Source organism: Sus scrofa, chromosome 7, assembly GCF_054392235.1.
Source record: "Sus scrofa isolate SSC_HxYL_T2T_F1_AM1 chromosome 7, Sscrofa_HxYL_maternal_Yorkshire_Landrace_v2.0, whole genome shotgun sequence".
Lineage (NCBI taxonomy): Eukaryota > Metazoa > Chordata > Mammalia > Artiodactyla > Suidae > Sus > Sus scrofa.
In genome coordinates, this window is record NC_139389.1 from 70,618,257 (window position 1) to 70,641,972 (window position 23,716).

Consider the following 23,716-nt stretch of genomic DNA (forward strand, 5'->3'; position numbering starts at 1 on the left):
CGAGACTACTATGCTCTAGTTGGGTCTCTTCCCTGTACTTTGCTCCAGAAATGCCACCAGGCTGAAATCCAAGGAAAATACAGTGTTTACTTCTTTTGTTTCTTCTCTCATAAAAATCATTTTTCCACATTTTCTGATGTCAAGTGTGTGCAAACAGTTGTTTAATTCATTTATTCTAGTTTTCTTGTTGTTCATGGTAAAGTCTCATCCCAGTTACTCTAACATGTGCAGAAGCAGGTGTTCTGAGAATGTTCCTTTTTGAAGTAGGTGCTTAGAATTAGTGCCACAGTTCAAAAGCTGGGTGCCCTCATCACCAGTAAAGTGTTCAAGAGGAAACATGAGGTTAGAGTTGAATAAGTCTGAACTTGATCTCTGGTTCCACTATTTATGAGCTGTGTGATCTTGAACAAGACCGTTAACCTCTCCGTGCCTATGTCTCCTCTTCTGTATAACAGTGGTGATAATAATAGGAGCTGTAAGATTTAGATGAAATGTTATACATGGAGAACTTGCAGAGAATGCTCAAGATTATCCTCCTCACTGAATCCTCCCACGACTGTTCCAGTTTTCAGTGGCCTCTTTTTTCTCTGAGTATCAATACTCTGCCACACAAAGCTAAGTCTTCTCCACTAGCCTGTATTGATTTTTCCCAATTGTTTTGTTTCCAAGCTTGCTCCCTAACTGTATTAGTTTTCTCTCTCCAACTCCAGGATGGTCAACCTAAAAGCACAATAGCGTCTAACTCTAGCCGAGCATATGATTGTAATTCACAGTGTATTTTCCTTGATGAAAAACTTTGATAAGGATTTGGTGTTTGATTCAGGTGGTTGATGGCTAAGCAACTGTGGATTCTTTTAAGGAAAATCCTGTGGCTGGTGTAATTATTTGGCTGGTAACCTCTCACTGGTTCCTTAGGTGTCGTCAGTGTCAAGCAAATACCTGGGTGTCAGGCACCATGTGAGGCGCTCGGGATGTGCTAGTGTACAGGACAGTCCCTGATCTCAAGGACTCTCTGGAGAGACAATTGGAAAAAGAGGGGGAGGAGGACAAGATGGCGGAGGAGTAGGAGGACACGCTCGCCCTCTCCCACAAACACAACAAAAAAAGCAAATCTACAGAATAAATGACTCGCACAGAACAGCAACCAATCGCTGGCAGAGGCACCTAAACTCCAATAACGGCAAGAAATTCGTGACATTATTGGGCAGAACGGGAGAAAAGAGGAGAGTGAGAGAAGGTGAATCCGAGCGGGACGGGCGCTCCCGAAAGGGAACTGCAGAGGAGAAAGGGATCCCGCACCCTGGAAAGTCACCTACCGGACGAAAGATCAAACGAACCGGAGGAATCTCCAGATGTAGAGAAGAGTGTAGCAGTAAGTTGGAGTACGGAAAAGCCGATCAAGAACCCAATGGACCATCTGAACTACGGGCACAGTCACCAAAAATTGAGACGCCTGGGTGGGGGCTGGGCACCGAGTCCTCGCCTCCGAAGGTTAGTCCCCGGGAAAGGGCCGGGGGACGCCTGGGTGGGGGCTGGGCACCAAGACCTCGCCTCTGAAGGTTAGTCCCCGAGAGGGGGCCGGGGGACGCCTGGGTGGGGGCTGAACACCGAGACCTCGCCTCCGAAGGTTAATCACTGAGAAAGGGCTGGGGGATGCCTGGGGGGGGGGGCTGGGCACCGAGACCTCGCCGACGAAGGTTAGTCCCCGAGAAAGGGCCGGGGGGCGCCGCCTGGGTGGGGGCTGGGCACCGAGACCTCGGCTCCAGAGATTAGTCCCCGGGCTAGGGGGGCGGGGCAGAGCGGAAACTGCTTGGGAGGTCTAGAAACCATTTGACGGGGCAGAGACTGCCTGGGAGACTAGAAAACAAAGCTGTCGCAGAGGAAGGGAGCAATACTCCAGGGGCGGGGAAGTGGAAAGCCACATCAGAGGGAACCTGGGAGAAAAGCCTGGTCTGCGCCCGTTCTGGGGAGGGGAGAAAAGAAGGGGTGGGTCCCCATAGAATACCCCCCACGCCACAGCAAGCTTACAGGCCCGCTAGCTAGCTGAAAGCTGTGCTTCCCAGTGCATCCCCTCCCCCCACCCCCACCACGCCCTACGCTCTCACAGACCTGGGGCTGCCTGCCATCCAGGAGGGCTGGCCTCAACAATTGCCTGAAGCCTACCACCGCAGGGGCTGTCCCTGCACAGGCCTGCTTGCCCTTTGGTGGGGCTACTCTTCCGCAGAGCAGCACCAAACACCACCAGCCCCTGAGAAAAGGCCTGCAGCCCAGAAAAGCTAGAACAAGCTTAGCCAGGCTGTGAATAGATCGGCCTAATTCTCGGACGGTTTTTCTGAGTCGGGTTGCCCCGGGGAGGAGCCTCTTCAGTTTCCAACGGCCCTGCTACCGGCCCAAGCCCACAGGGGATGCTCTAGTGGACCAGCTGCATAGGACTGCCAGCTCCAGGCAGGACCCCCTGCAGCCCAGAAAAGCTGCAACAAGCCTGGCCGAGCTGGGAAAAGATCTCAGATGGTTTTTCTGAGTTGGGCTGCCCTGGGGAGGAGGCTCTTGGATCTCCAACGGCCCTGCTACCCGTCCAAGCCCCCAGGGGGTGCCCCACTCCCGTGAAATAACTGCTCAGCACCACCAGCCCCCTGGAAGAGCCCCTGCAGCCCAGAAAAGCTGCAACAAGCTTGGCCAGACTGTGAAAAGATCCGCCTACATTCTCAGGCTGTCCTTCTGAGTTGGGCTACCCTAGGAAAGAGCCTCTTAGGTTCTCAGTGACCCAGATAGCTGCTCCAGCCCCCAGGGGGTGATTCACCCCTGAAGAGCAGCTGCCCAACACTGTCAACCCCCTGCAAGAACCCCACAGCCTAAAAACACCAGAGCAAGCTCTGCATGGCCAAGTGAAATCTGCTACCATCGCGGTGTGGACCTCCCAGTCCTGTCTGCCCTCAGGAAGTCCTCCTTTGCTTCAAAGAAACACTGTTAGCCCCATCAACACTCCAGAAAAGCCACACTGCCTCAAAAAAGATTGACCAACAACGCCAACCCTCAGGAAATATTCCACGGCAGTGACAAAGCAAACACTGCCCGATAACGGAGAGGACAACTCCCTCAGGAGAAAGAAAGCAACAAGCAAGATGAAGAAGCTGAGAAACCACCCCCAGTCAAACCAACAGGAGAACTCACCTAAAACAGTCAACAATGAAACAGATCTCTGCAGTCAGACAGACCTGGAGTTCAAAAGAGAAATAGTGAAAATACTGAAGGAATTAAGAGAAGATATGAACAGTAATGCAGATACCCTCAGAAAGGAACTAGAACATATAAGGAGGAGCCAAGAAAAACTAGAGCATTCATTTGCAGAGATGCAAACTGAACTAGGGGGAGTAAAAACGAGAATGAATAATGCAGAAGAACGAATCAGTGATATGGAAGATAGAATAATGGAAATCACTCAATCTGGTCAACAGACAGAAAACCGAATCAAAAAACTGGAAAGCAATATAAGAGACCTATGGGATAATATAAAGCGGGCCAATCTACGCATAATAGGAATTCCAGAAGGAGTAGAAAAAGATAAGGGAATGGAAAATATATTTGAAGAAATTATTGCTGGAAACTTCCCAAATCTAAAGGATACTGGATTCAAGATACAAGAAGCACAGAGGGCCACAAACAAACTGAACCCAAACAGACCCACACCAAGACACATCATAATAAAAATGGCAAAAGTTAGTGATAAAGAGAGGATCCTAAAGGCAGCAAGAGAAAAGCAGAATGTTACCTACAAGGGAACCCCCATAAGAATATCAGCTGATTTCTCTACAGAAACACTACAGGCCAGGAGGGAATGGCAAGAGATATTTAAAGTGCTAAAAGGAAAAAATATGCAACCTAGAATACTCTATCCAGCAAGAATATCATTTAAAATAGAAGGGGAAATAAAAATTTTTCCCAACAAACAAAAACTTAAAGAATACAACAACACAAAACCCAGGTTAAAGGAAATATTGAAAGGGCTTCTCTAAACCAAAAAGAAAGGAAGGAAAGGGAAGAAAACAGAAAAGGAAAAAAAAAAAAAGAAGAAGAAGAGGAAGAACTAGGACTGAGGAAACTGCAATCAGAGAGCAGTCACTCAAATAAGCCAGCATGCAGATTTAATCATGAACATGCTTCAAACAAAATAAAATTAAAAAGAAAAAATAAAAAAGAGTCATCAAAACCATAAAATGTGGGCAAGGGATATCAGGAGGTAAATAACCCTTTTTGTTTATATGTATGTCTCTCTTCTTAATTTTAATATAGTAATGAAGTGTTTGAACTTACAGGACCATCAGGCTAAAACACACAATTATGGGACGGGGTTAGCATACTTAAAAAAAAAGGGCAACCACAAGCCAAAACCAAATATTGCATTTGCAAAAAATGAAAACAAAAATACACTCAAGGAGATAATGACAGGAGACCATCCAACCAAAAAAAAAAAAAAAAAAAAAAGAAAGGAAGAATGGAGAACCATAGAATCAACTGGAACACGAGGTTCAAAATGGCAATAAATAATCATCTATCAATTATCACCTTAAATGTCAATGGACTGAATGCCCCAATCAAAAGACACAGAGTGGCTGAGTGGATAAAAAGGCAAAAACCTTCAATATGCTGCCTACAAGAAACACACCTTAGGACAAAGGATACATATAGACTGAAAGTGAAAGGGTGGGGAAAAATATTTCACGCCAATAGACATGACAAAAAAGCAGGAGTCGCAACACTCATATCAGACAAAATAGACTTTAAAACAAAAGACATAAAGAAAGACAAAGAAGGACACTACTTAATGATTAAGGGATCCATCCAAGGAGAGGATGTTACTATCGTCAACATATATGCCCCAAATATAGGAGCACCCAGATACATACAACAAATATTAACAGACATAAAGGGAGATATTGATGAGAATACAATCATAGTAGGAGACCTAAATACCCCCCTCACATCAATGGACAGATCCTCTAGACAGAAAACCAATAAAGCAACAGAGATCCTAAAGGAAACAATAGAAAAGTTAGACTTCATTGATATCTTCAGGACACTACATCCAAAAAAAGCAGAATACACATTCTTCTCAAATGCTCATGGGACATTCTCAAGAATCGACCACATATTGGGACACAAAGCGAATCTCAATAAATTTAGGAGCGTAGAAATTATCTCAAGTATCTTCTCTGACCACAATGCCATGAAATTAGAAATCAACCATGGGAAAAGCAAAGAGAAAAAACCTACTCCATGGAGACTAAACAACATGCTACTAAAAAACCAATGGATCAATGAGGAAATCAAGAAGGAAATTAAAAACTACCTTGAAACAAATGATAATGAAGACACAACCTCTCAAAATCTATGGGATGCTGCAAAAGCAGTGCTCAGAGGGAAATTTATAGCAATCCAGGCCTTTCTCAAAAAAGAAGAAAGATCCCAAATTGACAACTTAACCCTCCACCTAAACGAATTAGAAAAAGAAGAACAGAAAAGTCCTAAAGTCAGCAGAAGGAAGGAAATTATAAAGATCAAAGAAGAAATCAATAAAATAGAGACTCAAAAAACAATAGAGAAAATTAATAAAACCAAGAGCTGGTTCTTTGAAAAGGTGAACAAAATTGACAAACCCCTGGCCAGACTCACTAAAAAGAGGAGAGAAAGAACCCAAATAACCAAAATTATAAATGAAAAAGGAGAAATCACAACGGATACTGCAGAAATACAAAAAACCATAAGAGAATACTATGAACAACTATATGGCAACAAGTTTGACAATCTGGAAGAAATGGACAATTTTCTAGAATACGACAGCCTGCCAAAACTGAATCAAGCAGAAACAGACCAACTGAACAGACCGATCACTAGAAATGAAATTGAAGAGGTCATAAAATCACTCCCTACAAATAAAAGTCCAGGACCAGATGGCTTCACAGGTGAATTCTATCAAACATATAAAGAGGAATTGGTACCCATTCTCCTTAAACTCTTTCAAAAGGTTGAAGAAGAAGGAATACTCCCAAAGACGTTCTATGATGCCACCATCACCCTCATTCCAAAACCAGACAGAGATACCACCAAAAAAGAAAACTATCGCCCAGTATCACTGATGAATATAGATGCAAAAATTCTCAACAAAATCTTAGCGAACCGAATCCAACAACATATCAAAAAAATTATACACCATGACCAGGTAGGGTTCATCCCAGGTTCACAACGATGGATCAACATACGCAAATCAATCAGCATCATAAACCACATTAACAAAAAAAAGGTCAAAAATCATATGATCATCTCAATAGACGCAGAAAAGGCATTTGACAAAGTCCAACATCCATTCATGATCAAGGCCCTCGCCAAAGTGGGTATAGAGGGAACATTCCTGAATATAATCAAAGCCATTTATGATAAACCCACAGCAAATATAATCCTCAATGGGGAAAAACTGAAAGCCTTCTCACTCAAATCTGGAACAAGACAGGGATGCCCACTCTCACCACTGCTCTTCAACATAGTTTTGGAAGTCTTAGCCACAGCAATTAGACAAACAAAAGAAATCAAAGGCATCCATATAGGAGGAGAAGAGATCAAACTGTTACTGTATGCAGATGATATGATACTATACCCAGAAAACCCTAAGGACTCAACCCCAAATCTCCTTGAACTGATTAATAAATTCAGCAAAGTGGCAGGATATAAGATTAACATTCAGAAGTCAGTTGCATTTCTATATACCAGCAATGAAATATTAGAAAAGGAATACAAAAACACGATACCTTTTAAAATTGCACCTCACAAAATCAAATACCTCAGAATACACCTGACCAAAGAGGTAAAGGACCTATATGCCGAGAACTATAAAACTTTAATCAAAGAAATCAAAGAAGATGTAAAGAAATGGAAAGATATTCCATGTTCATGGATTGGAAAAATCAATATTGTGAAAATGGCCATACGACCCAAAGCAATCTAGAGATTCAATGCAATCCCTATCAAATTACCCATGACATTTTTCACAGAACTAGAACAAACAATCCAAACATTTATATGGAACCACAAAAGACCCAGAATCGCCAAAGCAATCCTGAGAAACAAAAGCCAAGCAGGAGGCATAACTCTCCCAGACTTCAAGAAATACTACAAAGCCACAGTCATCAAAACAGTGTGGTACTGGTATCAAAACAGACAGACAGACCAATGGAACAGAATCGAGAATCCGGAAATAAACCCTGACACCTACGGTCAATTAATCTTTGACAAGGGAGGCAAGAACATAAAATGGGAAAAGGAAAGTCTATTCAGCAAGCATTGCTGGGAAACCTGGACAGCTGCATGCAAAGCAATGAAACTAGAACACACCCTCACACCATGCACAAAAATAAACTCCAAATGGCCGAAAGACTTAAATATACGACAGGACACCATCAAACTCCTAGAAGAAAACATAGGCAAAACACTCTCTGACATCAACATCATGAATATTTTCTCAGGGCAGTCTCCCAAAGCAATAGAAACTAGAGCAAAAATAAACCCATGGAACCTACTCAAACTGAAAAGCTTTTGCACAGCAAAGGAAACCAAAGAAAACAAAAAGACAACTTTCAGAATGGGAGAAAATAGTTTCAAATGATGCAACTGACAAGGGCTTAATCTCTAGAATATATAAGCAACTTATACAACTCAACAGCAAAAAAACCAATCAATCAATGGAAAAATGGGCAAAAGACCTGAATAGACATTTCTCCAAAGAAGATATACAGATGGCCAACAAACACATGACAAAATGCTCAACATCGCTGATTATAAGAGAAATGCAAATCAAAACTACCATGAGATATCACCTCACACCAGTCAGAATGGCCATCATTAATAAATCCACAAATAACAAGTGCTGGAGGGGCTGTGGAGAAAAGGGAACCCTCCTGCACTGCTGGTGGGAATGTCAACTGGTACAGCCACTATGGAGAACAGTTTGGAGATACCTTAGAAATCTATACATAGAACTTCCATATGACCCCGCAATCCCACTCTTGGGCATCTATCCAGACAAAACTCTACTTAAAAGTGACACATGCACCCGCATGTTCATTGCAGCACTACTCACAATAGCCAGGACATGGAAACAATCCAAATGTCCATCGACAGACGATTGGATTCGGAAGATGTGGTATATATACACATGGAATACTACTCAGCCATAAAAAAGGATGACATAATGCCATTTGCAGCAACATGGATGGAACTAGAGAATCTCATACTGAGTGAAATGAGCCAGAAAGACAAAGACAAATACCATATGATATCACTTATAACTGGAATCTAATATCCAGCACAAATGAACATCTCCTCAGAAAAGAAAATCATGGACTTGGAGAAGAGACTTGTGGTTGCCTGATGGGAGGGGGAGGGAGTGGGAGGGATGGGGAGCTTGGGCTTATCAGACACAACCCAGAATAGATTTACAAGGAGATCCTGCTGAATAGCATTGAGAACTATGTCTAGATACTCATGTTGCAACAGAAGAAAGGGTGAGGGAAAAAACTGTAACTGCAATGTATACATGTAAGGATAACCTGACCCCCTTGCTGTACAGTGGGAAAATAAAAAAAAAATAAAATAAAATAAAATAAAATAAAAATAAAATAAAAAAAGAAAAAGAGGCAATTTCCAGAGGTGTGATGTGTGCTAAGCACAGGGTGTTATGGGAGCACAACACAGAGGAGACATCTGTTTCAGTCCTGTTCTGAAAGGCAGAAGAAGCTTCTGGAGGAAATGCCATTTTGAGCTGGCTGAGACCTGAAGGTCGGTCGAGGAGGGGCTAGAAAGGCTGAGAAGATCATTTTGGTATAAGGAAGAGTATGTGCAAAAATGGGAGATTTGGATAGAACTTCTTTTCCCTGTGTTCAGAATTTGGAGGTGGCTCTGCGTGGTCGGAGCTGAGAGTAAGAGTAGTGTCAGGAGCTGGAGAGATCAGCAGGGCTTTGTACGTTGTGCCGATGTTGTAGGATTTATCCTGAATGCATAGAGAATAACTTGAAGTGTCTAAAGCAAGCAAGACAAAAATGTTACCTCATAAGATCATGAACCTTGGTCGTGATATATCTCAAGGGTCTGTAACAGTGTCTGACACAAAGTTATGCTCAAAAGAGATGTGCTGAATAAATGAATGCACCTGTATACGTCGATGACAAACACGGAGCCTTTCAATATTATTGCCCAGACAAAGCTGATTTTAAGCCCCTTGCATGTCATCCTTGTTACTCTATAATTTTTATATTGCCCATTCTCCCTTAATCTTCACAGAAGTTTCAGCCCATTTTTGCACCACTTGACTCACGTTGATCTGTTCTAAGCATTTTTCTTACCCACATTTGCTAAAAACACGTATTCTTGGTCTTGGAAAAACCAGAAATTAAATTACCAATTTGTAATATTTGATAGTTTCATTATCATCTATAGGAATAAATATATTTTGTCTTAACTACCACTATAATTATCTTTACAGACTACATACTGCAAAGCCCTCTGCTGACTGCTCAAAGTAAAACCTAGTTAGAAGTTTTTAACAGAGGTCCTCAATCTGGCTTCTTAAGGATATAATAATAGATTTTTAAGAATGACAGTGCGCTGCTTTGATTGTGTATCATTTCTTATCACCTGTCACGTTAAAATTCAGGTTGCTCTGAGAGAGATATCCCTGAGGGTAGAGGTGGTTTCTTCTCATCCTAGTGTCACTAATCCCTATCATAATGCAGGGCACACTGTGGATACCCAGTGAGTGTTTGTTGAATGAAAGTTAAACCATCAAAACTTATTTGCCAAAGACCCTTTGAGAAGGCAATCCCACTCAGGAGTCAGGATACACACACAAAGGAAAAATAATATGAAGTAGTAAAGCCTGGAGATGTGGGGATTGTCCTCAGAGTACTAAAACTGTCCCCATTAGCGGCACCCTGCAGAACTCCAGGCTGTAGTCACACTTTTAGAAAGAAAGCTAAAATATCATACATATGAGTTTTCCCTTGAATATACTAGGGAAAAGACTTTATTTGACATGTAGAATTAAAGAAAAGAGAGAAAAGGAAAAACACCTAAGAAGGGGATTTACTTGTTCCTGTTTCTTATCTAAAGGCAGATTTTCCTAAAACTTGTTAATTAAAACACATACTTAGTAAATGAGACAAATGCTGGGTGGGTTCATATTTAGCCATAGTCTGAAAAGCATTATTATGAATATGTTTACTATTATTTTCAAAGTAAAGTGATTTTTTTAAACTCTGTCTTTCTTAGTTTTATCATGAAGCTTTGAAGAATGGCATCTAGAGAAAGAACTTTGGACTTGGATTCAGAAGACTCGAATTCCCCTTTTTTTTTTGCTTTTTAGGCTAGCACCCATGGCATATAGAATTTCCTGGGCTAGGGACTGAATTGGAGCTGTAGCTGCCAGCCACAGCCACAGCCACAGCCACACCAGACCAAGCTGTGTCTGCAACCTACACCACAGCTCATGGCAACGCCAGATCCTTAACCCACTCAGTGGGGTCAGGGATTGAACCCTCATCCTCATCAATACTAGTCCACAGGTTCATTACCACTAAGCCACAAAATGGGAACTCCAAGAAGACTTGAAGTCTAAGATTAATTCTGCTTTTAAATAGCTATGAGATTTGATGTAAGTCTTTTTACTGAGGGCTTTCTTTGGTTCCTTAGCTATAAAATGAGAGCCTGTTCCTAAATAACTACTGAGTTCCTTTCAGAGACTAAATTCAATGACAGTCATTCTATAGGTCCACAATTTACAATGATAAAGCAAGTTACAGAGTTTTTTTAAAGAGTCAACTCTAGATGAAAGACATCTTGATGCATTATATCTTTAGGAATTCTGTTCCTTCTCTATGTAATCAAAAGTGAAAACACCCTGAGGGATATAAAAGAATAACACATCCTCATTACTATGATTAAAGAGAAAAGGCCCCATAGCTGGCTTGCTGCTGTATAAATCACACATTAAAACTTTGTTACGGACATTCATATTCCAAGAATAGTCTTTTCACATAGGATGTTTCTAGTGATTATTGATCATTTCACATAGAAAAAGAGTTGTGTCCATTTTAGTTAATATTAGTTGTATCAGTCTTACAGTTCTTGGCTGCATAGAGGAAAAATAAACTCAGCCATCTAATCATAAAGGTGAGAAGGACACTAGGGGTTCCCAAGGCTATGCATGGAGAGCAGGCAGAAACCCAAATAGGTCTGGGGGTTGTGTAGTTTGGGCAACAAAGGATCCATGACTTACAGCAGGAAAAATCTGGTTCCCAAGCCCCTGTCTGTGATCAGTCTATCCCCCAAACATTATTTTCACTTTGAATCACTCAAGTAAAATCTCCAGGAGCAACCACTTCCTACTCTTGGCTGAACCAGGAATTTGGCTCCTCAGGTTAGAGGCCAGAGGGTAAGTCTGAAGCCAGGGAACACTCATCTCTCCTGGACTGCACGTAATAGAGAAGTTTCACAAAATGGACACAAGGGCCTGATACATGTGTGCTGGGAGGGGGGAGGGGAGAGAGGTATATGTGCAACAGTGCAAACCAAAAACAGATCTCTCTATATTGTTTAAAATAGCAATAAAAGAAAGTAAATTACACATGATTTTTTTTTTTTTTTGGTCTTTTTGCCATTTCTTGGGCCGCTCCTGCGGCATATGGAGGTTCCCAGGCTAGGGGTCTAATTGGAGCTGTTGCCACCTGTCTATGCCACAGCCACAGCAACACGGGATCCAAACCGCGTCTGCAACCTACACCATAGCTCATGGCAACGCCGGATCATTAACCCACTGAGCAAGGCCAGGGATTGAATCCACAACCTCATGGTTCCTAGTCAGATTCGTTTCCACACCGCCATGATGGGAACTCCTAAACATTCTTTTTTCTTTTTTTATAATTTTTTTTTCCCACTGTACAGCATGGGGATCAAGTTATTCTTACATGTATACACTTTTCCCCCCACCCTTTTTTCTGTTGCAATATGAGTATCTAGACATAGTTCTCAATGCTACTCAGCAGGATCTCCTTGTAAATCTATTCTAGGTTGTATCTGATAACCCCAAGCTCCCGATCCCTCCCACTCCCTCCCTCTAAACATTCTTTTAAATTCCCCCAATTCAGTTCCTTCTCCCAAAGGTAACCATCAACATCCGTTTGTTGTTAAATTTTCTAGAACTTCTTCTATTTATAAATCTACATAAGTGAAAATACAATTTATATACATACATACATTTATACTTATATGCACATGTGATCTAATACATATTGTGTGTGTGTGTGTGTATATATATATATATGCAACTTTTTTTTACTTAAAATATATATTGAAAAGTTATCCATATAGATCTGACTCCATTTGTTACCTAATATTCCATTGCCTGTTATATACCATATTCAACTATTACCATATTGGTAGATGTTTAAATCCATTCTAAACTCTTAACTCAAATGTGAGTAAAGCACTGAACAGTTATTTTAAATCACTTGGCAGGATGTATGCAAGTGTCTCTCTGTATTCCTTCTCCTTACAATGAAGTATTATATGGGGCAGGAGTGATATCAATGATGTATTTATCCAAGTAGCAGTTATATTTCTGAGTTATTTAGCTCCTACAGGAAGGGGGTAAAAAGATTCATTTTGAAATGTGATTATAGGTTGACTCAGGTGGATGTGAGCTGTAAGTCACAGAGATCCAATACCAGGAAAAAAAATGGATAAAACAAGGAGTTTATTGCCTCTCAAGGAATTCAGAGGTAGAATTTCATGAACAGAGCAGCATCAACAGGGATCCAAGTGACCTGTCTTCCTCAGCACTGGACTTTGTCTTTCATTTTGCCATGACAGCAACATGGCTGCAGCAGTTCTTGCAACAACATTCAAATAAAAAGAAAGAGAAAGAGAGATGAAAGGCCAAGCCACTGCTTTATATCCACTTTTAGAGATTAAGGAAATATCTCCCCAACCCCCCTCCCCTCAATGTTGTTTCATTTGTATCTGATCAACCAGGACCCTATCACCATGCTGATACACTTCATTGGCAAGAGGAATAGAATTACTACAATTGACTTAAAGTAGAAAATATGCACTATCCTCAACCCTTGAAATGAGAGAAGAGCACAGAAAACATGGCCACCCAATACACTGGGTTTCTTTAGCAAGGAAACAGTTGAGATAGACAGATGACCTCTCTGTAAACAAACAGTAGTCCCCAACACCAACAAAGTGCAAACTTCCCTAAGGAAAGTTTACGATGCACACAGGTAAGTCATCAGTATGTCAAGTGATGCATTTCTCCTGTCCTGAACATCATAGTTGCAAAGCTAAAGTGACAGTTCTATAGACGAGCCAGGTGAAAAATGGGGGTTCAACACCTCACCCCCAGACAAAGGAAGAGCTAACGTTTCCTGTTTGTCTCTAGCCCATCCCTTCTCATCCCTTTTTTATTTCTCCTACTCCATAAACACACACTTCAGACACAGAATCCTTGAGAGTGAAAACAGATGTTCCTTTGAAATAGCAGCTCTTCATAAGGAAAATATCCACCCAAGTATATGTATCTGTGTATGTATGCACACATCTACGCCTGCGTGTGTGTGTGTGTGTGTGCGCGTGCGCTTTTATACTACACATAAAATATTTAGAAAATAGAGGCAGGATTTCCCATCACGGCTCAGTGGTTAACGAATCTGACTAGGAAACATGAGGTTTTGGGTTCGATCCCTGGCCTTGCTCAGTGGGTTAAGGATCCGGCGTTGCTGTGAGCTGTGGTATAGGTCGCAGACGTGGCTCGGATCCCACGTTGCTGTGGCTCTGGTGTAGGCTGGCGGCTACAGCTTGGATTAGACCCCTAGCCTGGTACCTCCATATGCCAAGGGAGTGGCCCTAGAAAAGGCAAAAAAAAAAGGACAAGAAAAAAAAAAAAGAAAATAGAGGCAAACAAAAAAGGAAGAAACTTAAATCATCCAAAACCCTTCAGCCAGAAATAACCACTGTTGATAATAGGATTTTACCATTTTGTAGTTAAAATATTTTCACATCAATTGTTTGTTTATTCTATCAAAGAAAATGAATTCAAAACACACATTTTTACATTGCCACAGACTCAATTTTCAATGTATTTTCTAAATTTCACTATTAAAAATGTTTAAATGTCTTCTTTACCCAAATGTGTGCACAAGTTTCATTACAATGCAATGGAGGCAATCAAGCAAAATAAAATGAAACACAAATGGTTCCTCTGTACATAGCAGTTCTGGCACCACTACTCGGACACTGTGCTAGAAAGTTATTATAAAATTCGTAAGTTCTAACTCACCGAATTTTATCACCCAATCTATGAGGACCAGAGCCTTCCCCAAAGCAGCTGTCTTTCTAACCCAGATGTTCTTTTGGCACTCTTTCATCCTGGGCCTCTCTAGTATTGACGCAATTTCTCTCTATCCCATTTTTGTGCCAATCCACTACCAACCCAGCAACAATGCAATGTTAAACAAGAAGGATACCCAGCAGCACTCTTTGAAAATGGAAATGCGAGTATTCATTAATTTAGAAAATTCAGGACTGCATATGAACATTTTCTGCAATAATATCTCTCCCTGATTAAATCAGTGACTAAACGAGTACTCACAGCCATATTATCCAGACCATTTGCTTTGATCACTTCCTCTGGTTAAAAACAAGCATTTGTTCTTTCACTCTCGGGGCCTAAAGGTAAAGGGATTAAGTTTAGATTAGGAAAGCAAGGCTCAGTCCACACTGAAATCTAGGAAAATGCAGTTCCTTATAGCCCAACTGTGTGGCCCTGAGCAGCACGTAAATGCTAACGGGGTTGTGGAGAGACAACAGATGCTTCTGCTGAAGGAGGTCTTGGCCAAGTTACAACATAGATGCAGTGCCATCATATATGACCTGTTAACTGCTGACATCTGCTCATGGACCAGGTCCCTCCCTGCCAGAGCTATAGTATGAGGGCATTTGTAATGAGATATGTAAACATGGTACCCTGAAGTAAAAATATTTTATCTTCACTCAAACACAACCTCATAGGTCATTTTGGAAATCTAAAAAGAGAGAGAGAGAGATGGGAGTGGAGTTAGAAGAACCTGCTTTAGTAAAGTAGCAAAAAGAAAAGCACATCTAAAAATCCTCTATGCCATAATCAACTGCCACAGTATTAAGACAAATAAGTGATGATAAACTGTAGTTTTGTTGACCATAAAAGTAGGTTTTAAAATACAAAGTCTGCATAATAATTACACACACTTGTTTTTATATATACAGAGGTTGGCCTTAGTGTCAGATTTGATGTGTGCGGTTGCAGTGTTGTCTGTAATTCATGCCTCACAGCAAGACAGGTCTTTTTATATCAGAAACCAAATGCAAGATTACCTGTTCGTTTAAACATGAACGTGCCACTTGGACACCTGAATTTAAATTGTGCATTATTCACCTGTGGTTCAACAACTTGATTGTTTTTAGATAGGAATTTAAAGTAAAACGGCACCTGGGTATATTTAAAGTGGCCTTCAGCTGGAATCCAACTATCATAGACAACATTCTGGCATTTGCTTGAGGAAGATATAATTTTAAAAAAGCAGGGGTCAGCAGTAGCAGGTCACTAAGAACTGCTGCAGGAAATCACTGATTCCTGGAAGCTGTGACTAGTGTTGTGACATCCTGGAAGTTTTCCCAGACTACTTGGCTAAAGCAGTAGTCAATGTATGCCCTTGCTCTTGTGTCTTGTTGATGATAGAAGATAGGAACAAGGAAGGACAGTCCCTTGGATTTGATTTTGCAGGAAACAGGACAACAATTTATTCATTCAGTCATCTAACAAATATTCATTGAGCATTTACTATGTACCTAGAATTGTATTAGATGCTTAGATATACAACAGTGAGGGAAAGCCAACAGTCCCATGTCTTCATGAAGCTTAAGGCTTAGTGGGTAAGAATAATATTAATTAAATAATCAAACAAGTAAATATAAAACTCCCACATAATAAATGCTGTCAATGAAAAGACAATGGTACAATCAAGGCAGACAAGAGGGAAATCTGGCATAGCAAAGGAGATAAGACAGGGCGTCCTGGAGAGGAGACAATTTTTATGTCTGAAAAATGAGTAAAAATTCTTAAGTGAAGGGAAAAGGAGTCAGATCATACATACACTTGGAATAATATGTGCACAGGCCCTAATGTGAAGGAGCATGCACATTTGGGGGACTGGCAGATCAGTGTAGCTGAAGCAGAGAGAGGGAAGACTGGTTATTTTAAGACAAACTTGAGAGGTAGGAAGATGCCTATCATAAGAAAGCCTTATAAACTCTACCAAGGGCTCATATTCTCAGTCATTCAGACAAAGTCTGTATGAACATAAAAAGAGGTAATGGGTGTGTATAAAATAAATTAGAGCCAACACACATTGATTTGCTAGTGCTACATGCAAGGAACAGTACTAGGTTCTAAAAAAGGTGCCAAAGGAATACAATTGTCTATGTCCATTATACATAAGCAGCCCAACAAATAGAGGGTGGATTATGTCCCATGTTGTGAAAGAACATCTTCATATGATAAAAACATTTACTAGAGGAAGAGATCATAAAAGATTACAAGAGAAAATGGAATCTGGGGAAAACTTCATGGAAAAAGTTTGATGAATATTCAATACAATTTCTACCAGTAGAAATAGAGGGCCTGGGGTTGGTTCTATTGACAAAGGTATCAACGTGAGTAAAAAAAACAAACACCAAAAGTAGACCATGTATTTAATCTTCAGGAAAAATGGTAGAAATTCCAGTTTGGTCATAACACAGGTTATACATGGAGATGATACAAAATTGCAATGACTTACATGATGCTCTACACTTTTCTTAAATGCTTTACCTTACAACCTCAATAAATCTCCAAAATAATACCAGGAGAGAATACTAAAGGAAGCCTTAGTAATTTAATTGTTCCCATTTTATTGAAATCTAGAGAAGTTAAATCATTTGTCCAAGAACAAGTGATTAACCCAGGACTAAAACACAGGTCACAAGTTTCCACTCCTCCCCTCCCTCACAAACTTCATTCACTCAGAAACCATCTTGTGATTTTGCCACATCTGCACGTCACTTTACACATTATATTTAACTATTTCTCTTTTAACTTATTCTTTTTCCTTAAAAAATTTTTAAAAGGAAAAATGGAACACCATTTATCATTTGCCGCAAATTGAAAGTAACCATAAAGACTTCTAAAACAAAAAAATTATTTAGGTGTTACTGTCTTTATAAGAGCCTGAGACAGGAATATTTCTTTGTTAAAAAAAAGGGAGATAAGCAAGTACTTTGAAGGTGTTGAAAAAAAAACATTCTGGTGAGGATATGGAGAAATGGAAACACTCAAATGCTCCTGGTGGGTGAGAGTATAAATGGGAACGACTACTATGGAGAACAATTTGGCAATGTTTACAGTGTGTCTGTGTGTATATACATACATATAATTAATAATTATGATAATTAATTAAATGTTATATATAATGAATAGCAATATATAAAATACATATACAGGAGTTCCCGTTGTGGCGCAGTGGTTAACGAATCCGACGAGGAACCATGAGATTGCGGGTTTGATCCCTGGCCTTGCTTAGTGGGTTAAGGATCTGGCATTGCCGTGAGCTGTGGTGCAGGCTGCAGACACGGCTTGGATCCCACATTGCTGTGGCTCTGGTGTAGGCCAGCAGCTACAGCTCCGATTCCACCCCTAGCCTGGGAACCTCCATATGCCGTGGGAGCGGCCCAAGAAATGGCAAAAAGACAAATTAAAAAAAAAAAAAGTATAAATATATATTATGTGTTTGTGTGTGTGTGTATGCATTATTTTGAACACAGAAATTCTACTTATAAATGTATAGCCTAGAGCAGGAGTTAGTGAACTTTTCTCTGTAAAGGGCCATATAGTAAATGTTTTAAACTCTGCAGGTCATACAGTCTCTGGAGCAACCACTCATCTCTGCTGTGGTATGAAAACCTCTACAGATAAGAAGTAAACAAAGGAGCATGACTGAACTCTTAAAAAAAAAAAAAAAAACACTTTATTTATGGGCAATAAAACTTGAATTTCATACAATTATATGTCCTGAAATATTCTTCTTCTTTTGATTTTTCTCAATCTTTTAAAAATGTAAAACCCCTTTTTAGTTCACTGGCTACACAAGTGGCAGGCTAAATTTGGATGCCTGGACTATGTTTTGTTGACTCTACCCTAAAGAAATTTACCTGCATATGGATAAGGAGAAGTCTACAACTCGAGTATATTTATTGCAGGCATGTTTTGAATAGCAGCCTTAGTTTAGGTTCTCAAGAATAGATCTCCACACAAGGATTTGCATTCACATAGTTTATCTGGGAGGTGATCCCAGGAAAAACAAGTGAAGAAGTAAAAATATAATAGAGGGAAAGGCAGGAAAGCAAAGGGTGCATGAACAACAAACTGCCACCCTGGGCAAGTGAGGCAAATACTGGTGGGAAAAACACTTCAGAGTCCTCTCATAAGAGGTATGAAAAGAGCTGGGGTGTTCATACACTAAATTCCTCTCTATCACCGCACAGAGACTGCTTTAGGCTCTCTGGCATTTCATCTTGCTCTGTGAGCAGGTTCAGTGTGCTCTTAGTGTATCAGAACAAAAACCCTCCAGCAGAGTGTCACTGGAAGCAGACTTGAGCCTGAAGAAGTGAATGCCAAGGTTGTAAGGGCAAAAACTACAGCATAAGTTAAATAGCAAAATTTATAAGCAGGAACCTGAAAATGAATAAATTGCCATTTGCTCATACAAAGTGATATTACATATCAGTTCAAATGAATGGTGTAGATCCACACTAATTAAAATGGATATATTTCAATACATGATATTGAGGGGAAATGGAATTTTTATCATATTAATCACAATATGCAACATTTATATGAAATTTCAAAGAATGCAAAACTGTAGCAAATTCAGAAAGAGCACCTACATCTAGAGAACAAGGGAAGGAAAAGAAGGAAATTTACACAGAGAACCTCAGTTTTATTTCTGGTGTCTTATTAAAAAAAAATGTTATGTATGAAAAATCTGGGTGTGGTTGCATGTGTATTCATGTTAATATTTTATATTTTTTGTGTGTTTTAAATGTCACAATTAAGAAATGCTTTAAAGAAATGAGTCAATCTCTAAGTCTGGATTCGTCATGTCAAAGAAGCAAACCTCTAAAAGCAAATCTCTAATGAGTTGTGCAAAAAACCAAAACAAAATCTTGAGACAATTGGTACGGAAGTTTTCACCATTTAATGTTTTTAGAAATGTCATTGACTTTGTTAGAAAAGAACTGTATGGATATGAAATATGGAAATAACTTTTATAATAAAACAGCTGAGAAGACTTAATAAAATAGCAAAGTACCTAAAAAAGAGTAAGTGCTATACAATGCAAACTAGTATAATTATTACTAAAAGACAGTGACAGTTTGGAATGTTCAGACACTTGATGTTGGTTTCTGAATATTTATGGGAATGGCCTCCTTGTCTTTTGTCACAACAAAAGAGAACTTCCTTTTTTCTTTTATCAAGTCTATCAAGATAAAATTTTATTTTTGATAAAACTTCATGTATATTTTAATCATTTGGAAATAACAACGGAAACTTTTTAAAATATTGAGTGATTATGCTTTGAACTTAACAATATGGCAAAGAGGTAAAAATATGTCTAACAAATATCAAGTGCTTACCATATGCTAGCAGTGTGGTAAGTGCCTTAAATACATAATCTCACATAATCCTTATTCAAGCTTGTCATATAGATGTATTGCTATCTATCCCTGCCTGGAAACAGCCTAATGTGACTTGCCCAAGAATATAAAATTAGGACTTATGGTGGCTAGATATTTGAAATGAGTTCTGTTAGCTCTTTATGAGTCCCCACCCTCAATCACTTAAGTACACAGCCCCACAAAACAAAAACATTTATGTCAAATTCTATCATACAAATTGAAGAAACATCAAATTTTATTTCAACATTTCTCAAAATACATTGACCATTACTAGATTTTAGAAATCTTTTCAGTCAGAAACACTCCATTATAATGTTTTATCATAATAAGATTTAAGTATTTGACATAATTCATGTCATAGAACCGACAGCACACTTGGAGAGTTCACATGTTAAATTACACTGTGCAAGAGGGCTAAGACAATTTAGCATACTCCTGGCTGCCATACATTTAAAGGAGTTTCATTTTAAGAAAATACTCCCTCTGAACATACAGATTGGGAGCCCTAGAATTCTTCCAGTAAGGACGATGCTGTCTCTGGCAATCACAGAAAACTTCAGCACCTGGCCAGTGTCTGACCACATCCTACTCTTTGCCAAACACAAAATGTCCTCACGGTATCAGCAAGAAGCCTGACGATCAGCTATTACTGGTGAACAGGTGCCGAGCTTATTCAATACAATTGCACAGGTTTTGCACAAGCCAGTCTGAGCTTCGATTGCTGTCCTTCCCTCTCACTGAGATATGAACCTGCAAGCTCTTTGGTTAAGCATCTACTGAAATGAATGGTATACCGTCTAATCAACTATTTTGTAGTATTAACAAACGTAAAATCTTTGTGACTTACAATAATATTTATTCCTAAGAGGTTCAAGTAAGCTGCATTCATATTGGTTGCATAGGTAACCAGGTATGGGCTTTCCTAGGCTGAGCAGAGCCCACTGGGCCTGCTTCATATGTCTATGCATCTTGGAATCTAGTCTAAAGGAACACCACTGCCTAGGGCATGACGTCCTCACAGTGGAGAGCCGAGGGTCAAGGGTGGACAGAGACAAATCACAAAGGCTCATTTAAATCTTATCAGGTATGGCTTACCTCTTATCCACACGTATTCCACCAACCAAAGCATATCACACGACTATGGCCAAAGTTACTTAGACAGGGTCATGTGTTCCACCTATGGGAAAAATACAGAGAAAACTGTGGCAAAGGTCAAGCATGTAAATTCCTCTCCAAGTACTCTGGGCTCTCTCTCTCTTTTGAAGCAGCCCTCCGAGTGGGGGAGTATAGGAGTATATTCTGGTCTACCCTCTTCCATGATCAAAGACCCCTTCACTTGTTCCACTTTTAGGCAGGGGAGAAGAGTATTCTTTATGGCTCCCCATCAAAACTCTAGTAATCATGGTAGTAATAATAATAATAACAACAATAATAGTTGCATTTTGGCACAAAGGAACCTTTCCACAGACAAGAAAATCATGGACATGGAGAACAGACTTGTGGTTGCCAAGGGGGAGGGGGAGGGAGTGGGATGGATTGGGAGCTTGGAGCTAGTAGATGCAGACTACTGCCTTTAGAACGAGATCTTGCTGTGTAACACTGGGAACGTTTAGTCACTTATGATGGAACATGTAATGTGAGAAAAAAGAATATACACATGTATGTGTAACTGAGTCACCATGCTGTACAGTAGAAAAAAAAATAAAAGGTTAAAAAAAATAGTTGTATTTTAACAACTTAAATATACAAACTCATTTAATTATCACAATAAGCCTGAAAATTGTTAGGTCCATTTAGAGTTGAAGAAACTAGACCTCAGAAGAGCTACATGATCCTCTCAAGGTCACACAGTTAATAAATTGGTAGACCTGAGTTTCAATGTCAGGTTTATTGGAAGCCAAAAACATACAAGCTCTATCTTAGCCCAGCCTGCCTCTGTGCGTGGTGAGGGTGTGGGAGGAGAGCAGGGAAGGCATGATAAGGCAGAGTGTCTGAGATGTTAGCTACTTTTATTTTCTTGGTTTTCCTATCTCTCTGCAAAATGTATTGTTAATAATTTAGGTGATTTTTACTGTAGAACATTTTTATCTTAATGTGAATTTTGGTAATTTATTAGCCAAGCTCTGATTTTGTTAGAAGTCAATGGTAGAACAGGGTTGAATTCAAAGAAATTTTGCTTATCACAATTTTATGAATACATCCCTATTCTGATATAAGGATAAACTAATATAGAGAGTGAATTATGACCTCTCTTTAGACTTTTGATCAAGGAGAGCACCTAAATCTTACAATGTTTTCTACAGTGCTTAAGCCCTTTGGCTACTGACTATTTTCAAATTGTGATAATTGGATCTGCTACATCTATCTATATAATTATAAAGGTCTGGATTTAGCCAGAGTTAAGAAAATTTTTATGGGTTTTTTTGTTCTTTACCTGATATTTTGATATTTACCTGGTCCTTTAGAAAAGATATTTATATATCTTTTTAGGCTTCCTGATTTTAATTGGTGACAATGTGATGCTTTGTCTCTTTTTCTTTCAGTCCTGAGATTAATAAAACGCATTCCTGGAGACTTCCCATTCACATAATAGCTATTATCTCAGAATCCTGATAGAGAGTAACACCACAAACCTCAATTCTTTATGCCCTTTTCTTCATGTTACTTGTCAAACCGTTATTGGAAATGAGCTTCTGACCTTTTTTTCTCCCACACTATTTCTAATAAAGATGCTGCCACACGGCCGTATCCTAGTAACTAGGTTTTACAGTGAGAAAGACAATTAAGAAAGAGTCCAAGATAGGGCTGATTTCGACCATCAGCAAAGGTAATTTGCTAGTCTTGCTCTCTTTTTCAATTTCCTTAATTTAGGTGAATAACTGATCTAAGCTTAATGTCCTTTCTGATAAAAATACTGTCCTATAGACCCAAATTAGCATATTTGCTTTTGATTACCTTGCAGAACTCTATTTGCTCTCCTTTCTGAAAAGCTTAATAATTCATATAAGGCTCCAGAGGCGTGAAATCACTGTGTGGCTGAAAAATCCAAACTCCCCTGCTGGGGTTAAATGGTAGGCTTCAAAGAATTTTTTAAATAAATAATCAAGACAGATACTCCATCTTGACCCTGAATTTCTGCACAAGCATTTCCTTACTCATTCGAATTTGCAGAGACAAAGGCATCAGTAGTCATACACGCAGATCCTAGAAACCAAAAAGTTTCCCATTTCTTATATGGGAGTCCTCAACTTTCAGTGCCATAACTTGCTTCTCTTCTCCTAAATCAAGAGCATGAAGTTGGATGAGTGAACAAAATGAACTTTTTCAGGAAGTAAGAATGTACAGATGTTCTGGAGAAGAACCCTCTGCCCTTGGAGCTGTCTGCTTAACAGAATAGAAAGGGCTTGGGAAGAGAGGCCTGAGTGGGCTTGTGGCTGTGTCATGACATGACATTTCTGCTGTCTGGTCACAGAGGAAGATGGGCACCTTGACCCAACACTTACTTCCTCCCAGCTTGAACTTGGGATGCCTCTGGCACCTAGAGTCATGAAAATTCAGTAGCATTAGGTTGTGAATGCAGAGGTGGGTTTCCCAACACCACTCCTCTCTCACATTTGCTGCCTTTTCCAAATTCTAGCAGCTTTAATCATGGCGATTCAGTGGGCAGACAGTTACATGAGAGTCAAATCAGACATACAGGGGGATTTGCTCATCATGAGAATCACTTCTCCAGAGCATTATTTACTGTAATACGCCTAAAATTAATTTCTCAGAAATGTTGTAAGTCCTTTCCAGAGATATACTTTTCAGTTCTCGGGTTGTGGTGGTTTTTCTTCTTTTGGTGGAGTCAGCCCACTCCACA

The 23,716-nt window shown here is 39.8% G+C and overlaps 1 long non-coding RNA gene across 7 annotated transcripts in view; it reads right to left on the reverse strand.

Moving 5' to 3' along the window:
• Positions 1–23,716, reverse strand: part of LOC102159091 (uncharacterized) — a 421,098-nt gene that overhangs the window by 253,905 nt on the left and 143,477 nt on the right. For all 7 annotated transcript variants that reach the window (XR_014810620.1, XR_014810621.1, XR_014810617.1 and 4 more), the window contains 2 exons: positions 20,950–21,031; positions 14,696–14,772 (listed from right to left, as the gene is read on the reverse strand). This is a non-coding gene — a long non-coding RNA (uncharacterized LOC102159091). The remainder of the gene's footprint in view (positions 1–14,695; positions 14,773–20,949; positions 21,032–23,716) is intronic.